At 51.6% G+C, this 8,986-nt stretch overlaps 1 protein-coding gene across 1 annotated transcript in view; it reads left to right on the top strand.

The window, feature by feature from the left end:
• The first annotated feature begins 1,541 nt into the window (after nucleotides 1–1,541).
• Nucleotides 1,542–8,986, top strand: part of LOC144327179 (putative cation-transporting ATPase 13A5) — a 28,372-nt gene continuing 20,927 nt past the window's right edge. The window contains exons 1-2 of the transcript XR_013392080.1: nucleotides 1,542–1,637; nucleotides 2,092–2,266. The gene's annotated coding sequence lies outside the window, so the exon portion shown is untranslated. The remainder of the gene's footprint in view (nucleotides 1,638–2,091; nucleotides 2,267–8,986) is intronic.

Here is an 8,986-nt window from a genome sequence, read left to right as displayed (position 1 = left end):
AAGCCTTGATGACCAGCTCTGCTGCCGCAGTCGCTTCTGGCTGTCAAAGCCTCGATGACCTGTGCTGCTGCCGCTGCCTCCTCTGCCTGTCAAAGCCTCAACAACCTGCGCTGCTGCCGCTGCCCCTTCTGGCTGTCAAAGCCTCAACAACCTGCTCTGCTCCCGCAGCTCCTTCTGGCTGTCAAAGCCTCGACGACCTGCTTTGCTGCCGCAGCCCCTTCTGGCTGTCAAAGCCTCAACGACCTGCGCTGCTACCTCTGCCTCCTCTGCCTGTCAAAGCCTCAACAACATGCGCTGCTGCCGCTGCCCCTTCTTGATGTCAAAGCCTCGATGACCTGGGATGGCCAGGGATTCATTCAGCCCAGCCTTTCGCATGATGAATTTTGCATATAAGTTAAATAAGCCGGGAGACAATATACAGCCTTGTCGTACTCCTTTCCCAATTTTGAACCAATCGGTTGTTCCATATCCAGTTCTAACTGTAGCTTCTTGTCCCACATAGAGATTTCTCAGGAGACAGATGAGGTGATCAGGCACTCCCATTTCTTTAAGAACTTGCCATAGTTTGCTGTGGTCGACACAGTCAAAGGCTTTTGCATAGTCAATGAAGCAGAAGAAGATGTCTTTCTGGAACTCTCTAGCTTTCTCCATAATCCAGCGCATGTTTGCAATTTGGTCTCTGGTTCCTCTGCCTCTTCTAAATCCAGCTTGCAGTTCTGGGAGTTCTCGGTTCACATACTGCTTGAGTCTTCCTTGTAGAATTTTAAGCATAACCTTGCTAGCGTGTGAAATGAGTGCAGTTGTGCGGTAGTTGGAGCATTCTTTGGCACTGCCCTTCTTTGGATCACGTTTGGTCCAAACTCTCCACTATGACCTGTCCATCTTGGGTGCCCTGCTTGGCATAGTTCATAGCTTCTCTGAGTTATTCAAGCCCCTTCGCCACGGCAAGGCAGTGATCCATGAAGGGGAATTCTAACAGTAAATTCAGCCAAAGGCCAAATGGTGGGTGACTGACAGCATGTGCCCCTAAACTGTAGTTCTAACTTGGAGGTAGACAGTGGCTTCAGTTGAAGAGAGTCCTTTCTTTCCTTATTTTTATTACTGTAATTAATTAATATACTAATACTATTAATTACATTCCCTCCAAGGAGCTCAAGGTGGTTTCTATCTTCTCCTCCTCACCCACAGCGAGCTGCATTTCTGAGTGAGGGATTTGGAACCCTGGTCTCTCCCCAGGTCACAGCCAGATCCTTGATCCACAGTGGTTCTCGTCTTTATAAAAAGCCTCCACCTAAAGGAGAAACGGGTTTGTTGCCTGGGATCCTGTAAGGCAGGGAAGTGATTTTGCCGCAATGGAGCGTGGACCCGTGTGTGAATCCAGTCCCAGCAAGACATCTTTGGGTGCCGTTGCAAAGCCCCGTAGACTCTCCCACTCGGTCTGAGTGTTAATTCCGTAACAATCCGAAGTAACAATCTGGGTAACAATCTGTCCACAAGCGGCAGGACTGAGAGCCCTCCGTGAACTCATTCTCTCTCTCTCTCTCTCTCTCTCTCTCTCTGCCCCACTTTTAGCAAATACAGATCTTTGGGAATATCCAGTACCTCCTTCAAGATCACCCTAGTCGTGTGCCTAACAAGTAAGCAGATCACTGTGTTATGGGGTTTGGGTTTGGGGCAGCTGCTACAAGGAAGGTGCACAGTCAGATGTGAAACACGCCAATTCCCTCTTGAGCTGAAGGGAGCCTGAATTTGACTTACCCCAACCTGAATGAGCAAGGGACACGGGTGGCGCTGTGGGTTAAACCACTGAGCCTCTTGGGCTTGCCGATCACAAGGTTGGCGGTTCAAATTCCTGCGACGGGGTGAGCTCCTGTTGCTCGAAAGCATGTCAAAGTGCAAGTAGATAAATAGGTCCCACTCCGGTGGGAAGGTAAACGGCGTTTCCGTGCGCTGCTCTGGTTCGACCAGAAGCGGCTTAGTCATGCTGGCCACATGACCCGGAAGCTGTACGCCGGCTCCCTCGGCCAATAAAGGGAAGGGCAACCTTTCTAAACTCTTCGCTTTCCCCATGCCATCTCTTCCTCCCCACAGTGAGCCTGACCCACGCCTACCCCAAGCTGGCCCCCAACCGACCCCTCAGGCGGCTCCTCTCCCCACCGCTCCTGCTCTCCATCATCCTCAACGTCCTCTTCACCCTCACCGTCCAGGTCTTCGCCTTCCTGTATGTGAAGCAGCAGCCCTGGTACTCTGTCCTGCGCAGCCACAGGTGAGGCCCCCATCCAAAGAGCGCACCTCCCAGGGAGAGGCTTAGAGGTGGGCTGGGGTGGGTGGCCAGGGGGTGCCATTTCCCTCTTGCTGGTGTCTAAGAATAGAGGCTCCCCTTATTCCCAGAGGCAGCAGTGGGAGGGTGGGGGCAAATTTGAAGCTCACCCAGGCTTCCTCTGCTCATGGAGAATACCCCCAATTTGCTCAAGGGGAAGTCATACGAGATCCTCTCTCGGTGGAGCCTTCCTTCTGATCTGTTTGTGGGGAGCTTAGATGCCTCATCCTTTTGAGCTGCAAAGTATCTCCTTAAAAGAAAGAATTGGGAGGTGGTGCTGGGTGCTGAAGGGGCAACAGGGTTTAGTGAGCAGGAAGAACCTGTGACAGGGGACAGTTCAGACTCTGAGGCTGGAGCAGAGGAGTGGGTTCAAGAGTCTGCTGCAGAATCCAGAGAGGCTGTGATATGTGATCCATGAGAGGCAGTCAAGTACAATGTTCATTCTAGTGCTAGAGAAGACATGCAGGGGAATGTTTGGTCCAGCCAGTTGAAACTTCCTGTTCCTCCTGGCTGGAGCATCCTTGCTTTGCATGTGACTAAAGGTGGGCTTCACCAAACCTGTCCAGGTAACAAAAGGACAAATCACCTCTGTCCTTTCGATTCCCATCTTTGTTTGACCAGCTTCTAGCTAGGACTGCTCTGCTAGCTCTCAGCTAGCAGAAGCACTGGGATTATTCCCCCATATGGGGTAGATCCACATGTACATATTTGTAAATAAGTCTGCCTTCAGGAATCCAACTGTGAACTGATGTGAGTAAACGTCTTTCATCATCTTTGAATAAGACTGTGGCATCTTTATACTTTTAAGAGGGATTCAAGGGAAGTTACCAGGAACGTACAATTCAATCTGAGACAGACTGAATTGTATGTTGGAGGGGGAGATTTCCAGCTGGTGGCAGAGGACAGAGTGACTCCAGGAGACATAGGTGTAAAAACCCAAACTAAAACGAAGACTTTATTACAAAATAATAAACACAAACTCTGGTGGGTGTTATTCCTGCAGGCAGGCTACAAAACTCAGCTTTTTTCCTTTATAGCAACAGCCAGCTGCAGCCAATTAATCCCAGAAACTTCTTAAAGGTATACACACATGTTTCTGTGCCGAATGTCCCCTAACACCCCCTCTCATTCAAACAGAAACAGAAACAGTACTTTAAACATAAACAGACATATTTACACATCACACACAACAATTCCTAATTTTGTCACCAGTTGTGCATGTTTTTCAAAAGTTAGTGCTTTTGTAAATACATCAGCCACATTTTGCATACTCTCACAATACTTCAGCGTTATCAGGTTTCGCTTCACATTCTCAGCCACATTTTGAAATTTAATTTCTAAATGTTTGGATTTGTTTCTAAACTGCTCAGACCCAGCCAAAGTTATTACAGCTTGATTGTCTTCCCATATTTGTTTTATATATATATATATATAAATTTTTATTGGATTTTCACATACCAAGTCAATTTTGTTAACATAAAGAAAGAAAAAAGAAATAAACAGAAAGAAAAAATAAAAAAAATCAACTTTTCAAATAATTTTTGCAAAACCAACTGGACTTCCCGACATCTTCCGAGTCCAGCGTTCTTTACAATAAAAACATCAGCAATTTGTTACCTTGTTTCATACCTTACTGTATCTTTCAAATATTATGTTTCTAGATTCAAAATACTATTTCTCCATTACTTATACCTTAAAATAAACATAATAAAGTTGTTTCAAATCTCCACCTTGTCTTTCTTATAACTTAATTTCCAATTCACTAAATCAGTTTGCTGAAGCTATAATTTCCAAATCATGCACATTCTTAACATTCATACAATTTATAATGTTTTTGCAAATAGTCCTTAAATTTTTTCCAGTCCTCTTCCATTGTTTCCTCTCCCAAATCTCGGATCCTGCCAGTCATTTCAGCCAGTTCCATGTAGTCAATCAGTTGCGTCTGCCACTCCTCCAGCGCCAGCGTGGGCAAATCTTGTGTCTTCCAATACTTTGCGATAAGAATTCTTGCTGCTGTAGTTGCATACATAAACAAAGTTCTATCCTTCTTTAACACTTTCTGGTCGACAATGCCCAGAAGGAAGGCCTCTGGTTTCTTAGGGAGGGTATACCTAAATACCGTTGATTGTCTTCCCATATTTGAACTGGATAATCACATAGTATATCTAAATCCTTGAGGATCTGAACATAATTTTTTATTTCATTACACAACTCTGATAAAGCACAGTATTCAGCCTCTGTTGAAGATGTGGCCACGATACCTTGCCTTTTGGACTTCCAACCTATCAAGGAATCCCCAAACTGAAATACCATTCCAGAAATTGATTTTCTATCAGGCAGGTTGGCCCAATCGCTGTCAACGTAACACTGCAATTTTGTAGACCCTGAAGATGGTAGTCTTAAACAATAATCAAGTGTTTGCTTTAAATACCGGTGTCAGAGCTGGCTCCTGGTCCCAGCTCACAGAGGACCAACGCTAGCCGGTAGTAGTATACAAAAGTCTTTATTGAAGTACAGTTTCCATTTTCAAACCAGAGCGCCCCAGCTCTACGTCTTAGAGGCTAGACCGGCGAAGCTCCATCTGAGTCTCCACCCCCTGTACACCAACTCAAGGCTCTAACCTTACTCCACCTCTTCCGTTTCTCCTTTCTCCTCTGGGTCCTTCTGCCCCCCGGGGTCTCCTCCTTTCTGGACTCCTCTGACGCTGACCCCCCTGACTCCTCCCCCTCTTTTTGGCGGGCTTTGGGACCTGGCTCTCTATCCGGGCTGCCAACTGCGCCGCCTTCCTGTACATTTGAACTTGGCGCTCGCGCCCAGCCTTCAACCTTCCTCTTGACCGTTTCCTCGCTCCCCGATGGAGGCGTGGCCAATCCTGACTCATGTCCTCCCGCTGGCGGTGAGCCGCCTGCTCCCGATCCCTGGGACTCCTCCCCCCTACTGCGCTCTGGTGGGGAAGCTGGTCCTGATTTCCAACTGCTGCTCTCTGAGTCCCCTCTGGCCCCTTCTTCCTGGGGTGTCCCCCTCGGCACCCCCCTTGCCCTGACCACGGGAGCCTCTTTCTGTGAATCTTCCGATTCGCTGGAAAGACTCAGAGACCTCGGGCCACTGTCATCGCTAACATTTCCTTCGGATTCCTCCCCCTCGCTCTCTGTTTCCTCCCTTTCCTGTGCCTCTGCTCCTGAGCCCCTGACATCCATCCCCCCCTCGAAGCCCCCCCTTTCCCCCTCCCCTCCTTCCGGTGTGGGTACAGGGTGCTCCGTCGTTGTGGGGGTGAGTGCCGGATACAGTTCGTCCCCCGTGGCGTGCATCCAGCCGGATAAGTCCGGCTCGTCCTCTGTGCTCTCGCCGACGTCGATCTCCTCCGCTTCCATCTCTTTGCCTCCATGCTCGAACCCCAGGTCCTCCCCCAACACGTCCATGTCCGTCTCTCCCCCGGTCTCCTCTGGGGACGTTGCCTGCCAAGGACCCCCCAGCCACTTCTTGCGCCACTGCTCCTCTGGTCGATCGTCCCACCAATAAGAGCGGTCTGAGGCAAACCCCGAGGGTGATCCCTCCGGGGAACGTGTGTCTAGTGCCTGTTCCTCGTCCGAGGTGAACCCCTGGAATGTGCTGGCTGAAAGTGTGGGTGTGAAAAGCCAGTCGTCGAAATACTCGGCTGGCATGGGCCTGTGTGGGAAAAGGGCATGAAACTCGTCCTTGAGCAGCGGCTCGTCCAAAGCATAGTCCGGCACCCAACTGTTGGCGCTGGCCGGGGTACCTTCTCTGGCTAGCAGATATTCTACTCCTTCTTCCCCCCATCTCGAGTCTAAAATCTCTGTGACCTCGTTGATGGGTTCCCCCCTTGGTGACCCCCCCCTTGTGGGCGTTTCCCTGAGCGGGTCTGGTGCTGTGCCTGGCTCCTGAAATCTGTGAGGTGCTTTGTAGGGCGTGAGCACTGATCTATGGAAAACTGGGTGCATTCTGGATCCCTCCGGAAGTGTCAACCGGAAAGCCACTGGATTAACCTGTGCCTCGACTTGGTAAGGCCCTAGCTGCTTATGTCCGAGCTTCTTCTTCGCTAACGATCTGGCCGGCACTGCCTGGGCTGCTAACCAAACCCAGTCTCCCACCCCTATGTTTTCCCCAACCCTTCTGTGTCTGTCAGCCTGCAGTTTGTATGCGTGCTTTGCTAGTTCTAACTGCCTCCGAAGCTGTTCGTGGACCTCCTGCAGCTCTGATGCTAAGGCTTCCGCTGCCTGTGGCTCCCCCTCCCCCACTCTCTCTCTTCCCAGGAAGGTTCTGGGATGCCTCCCGTTGTTGGCGAAGAACGGTGTCACCCCCGTGGACACGTGCTTCGTGTTGTTGTAGGCGAACTCGGCGAGCGGCAGGTAGTCCACCCATGTTGCAGGCTGCTGATTTGCGTAGCATCTCAGGTACTGCTGCATGACGCCGTTGACCCGCTCCGCTTGTCCGTTGGTTTGCGGGTGTCTCGCCGACGCTAGGTTGATCTTGACGTTCAGGATGCCCATCAGCTTCTGCCAGAAGTTCGAGATGAACTGTCGCCCCCGGTCGGACAGAATAGACCGTGGTAGACCATGAACCCTGAACACGTGGTCTATGAACAGTTTGGCGGTCTGTTCCGCCGTGGCCACCTTCGCACACGGAATGAAGTGGGCCATTTTGGTGAACATATCGACCACCACTAGCACTGCTGTCTTGCCCCTCGAGCTGGGCAGATCCGTGACAAAGTCCAGGGCCACCATCTCCCACGGTTCGATCGGTGTCTGCAGCGGTTCCAGCAGTCCCGCCGGCGGTTTGTGCACTGACTTGGCCCTTTGGCAGGTGTCGCACCTCGAGACGTAATCCGCGACTTCCCCCCGCATCTTGGGCCACCAAAAATCTCTGGCTACTAACTCTACAGTCTTCTCCTTGCCAAAGTGCCCGGCGGTGGGTGCGTCGTGCAACTGCTGCAGTACCTTCGCGCGGAGGTGGTCTCCCGGTACGTAGAGGGCCCCTTTGCGGATGAGCAATCCGTCGCGTATCTGGAACTCGTCGTCCTTCGCCGTGCCCCTGTGCACCTCCTTCATCTTGGCTTGTGCGAAGGGGTCTTCCTGCAGCGCGCGACGTACAGCATCCAGGTCCACGGTTGCCGAAGCGCACGCCCACGCTTCCGGTGCGAAAATGTGCTTGGCCGCCGCTGGTGCCGCCTCCTTGAGGTATTGCGGCTTCCTGGACAGTGCATCCGCCATGACGTTGTTGTCGCCTGGGATGTACTCTATCCTGAAGTCGAAGTCTGCAAAGAACTCCGCCCAGCGTATGTGCCTCTGGTTCAGGAACCTCGCCGTGCGCCAGTACTCCAGGTTCTTATGGTCTGTGCGGACCTGCACTGTGTGTTTGGCTCCGATAAGGAAGTGCCGCCACGCCTTGAATGCTGCATGAATGGCTAGCAACTCCCTGTCCCAGATGGTGTAGTTCTGCTCTGACTTGCTGAGCTTCCTGGAGTAGAAGGCGCACGGTCTCCAGTCCCCCTGCGGGTCTTGCTGCAACAGTACTGCTCCCACGGCCATGTCTGAGGCGTCTGTTTCAACCCTCATCGGTCTGCTGGGATTCACGTGCAGTAGCTGCTCTTCTGACGAGAAGAGACGCTTGAGTTTCTGAAAGGACTGCTCCGCTTGCTCCGTCCAGATGAACTTCTTCTTCTTGGAGCTGAGCGTGTCGGTAATGGCCGCCGTCTGCATCGCGAACCCCTTGATGAACTTGCGGTAAATGTTAGCAAAGCCAACAAACCTCTGGACCTCCTTCCGATTGCGCGGGCTCTTCCAGTCCAACACTGAGCGAACCTTGGCGCTGTCCATGGCGAGCCCCTTGTCCGACAATTTGTAGCCCAGGAAATCCACCTCCGTCATGTCGAACTGGCACTTCTCCAGCTTGGCGTACAGTCTGTGCTCCTGCAGTCTCTGCAGAACTTCCTTGACGTCTCTCTCGTGAGCCTCCTGCGATTCTGAGAATATCAGGATGTCGTCCAGGAAGCAGACGCACTTCTTGTAGAGGAGTCCCGCTAACACGTGATGCATGAAGGCTTGAAAACAGTGGGAGCCATTTTGTAATCCAAAGGGCATGACCCTGTATTCATAGGTGCCCAGGGGCGTGAACATGGCCGTCTTCCACTCATCGCCTTCCCGTATGCGAATCAGGTTGTACGCCCCTCGCAGATCCAACTTGGTGAAAACGCTTTCTTTTCTCACCGTCGCGAGCAGGTCGTCGATCTTGGGCATGGGGAAGGCTGTGGGCTTTGTCTTCGAGTTCAAAATGCGATAGTCCACTACAAGCCTTTTTTGGGGCGTGTCCTTTTTCTTCACAAAGAATACTGGACTGCCCCCCACTGCCCTGGACTCCCGGATGAAGCCGCGCTTCAAGTTGTGATCTATGAACTCCCTGAGTTCCTGCAGTTCGTCTTCAGACATGGAATACAGTTTCCCGGTCGGCAGCGTCGCCCCCGGCAGGAGGTCAATCTTGCAGTCATAAGGTCTGTGGGGAGGTAGCTTGTCCGCCTCCTTCTCGCAGAAAACCTCTAAAAACGCTGCGTACTTGATGGGCACTGCTTGCAGCGTGCCTAATTGTAGCTGCGGGTCATCCTCTTCCCCTTCCGTGCTAGGCAGAATGCAATGTTCCGCACAGTAGGATGAA

Source organism: Podarcis muralis, chromosome 3, assembly GCF_964188315.1.
Source record: "Podarcis muralis chromosome 3, rPodMur119.hap1.1, whole genome shotgun sequence".
Taxonomy (NCBI): domain Eukaryota; kingdom Metazoa; phylum Chordata; class Lepidosauria; order Squamata; family Lacertidae; genus Podarcis; species Podarcis muralis.
Note: the sequence above shows the minus strand (reverse complement) of the source record. Positions and strands in the feature narration are given on the sequence as shown.